Source organism: Calidris pugnax, unplaced genomic scaffold, assembly GCF_001431845.1.
Source record: "Calidris pugnax isolate Ruff unplaced genomic scaffold, ASM143184v1 scaffold486, whole genome shotgun sequence".
Taxonomy (NCBI): domain Eukaryota; kingdom Metazoa; phylum Chordata; class Aves; order Charadriiformes; family Scolopacidae; genus Calidris; species Calidris pugnax.
This window is the reverse complement of record NW_015091332.1, coordinates 38,299-38,714: the sequence shown is the minus strand read 5'-3', so window position 1 is coordinate 38,714 and position 416 is coordinate 38,299.

Genomic DNA, 416 nt, shown 5'->3' with positions numbered 1-416 from the left:
AGGGTGGGGAGGGCTCCCTGTGGTGGTGGGCAAACCCCAGCTGGGCTCCCTGGGGTGATCTTGGGGGGGGTTAGAGAGAGGGACCCCCCCCCCTCAGGCTAGTGGGGACCCCCTGGGGCACACAGAGGGGGATAAGTGATGTGGGGCAGCACGGCCATGGAGGGCTCAGGGACCCCAGCCCCACAGGAGGGGATCCAGGAGGGTGTCCAGACCCCACAGCACCCCTCTAAGTGGTGGGGGCTCCCGGGGGGCACATCCCCATAGTATAAGCATGGGGGTGCCTGGGGGGTTCCCAGGGGGTCACAGCACAGCCTGCGGGGGGGCGTGGGTGTCCCAGCCCCACAGCATAGCCCTGGAGGGGAATAGGGGATGGTCCTGGGGGTGTCCAGGCCCCACAGCACAGCCCTAGGGGGAGA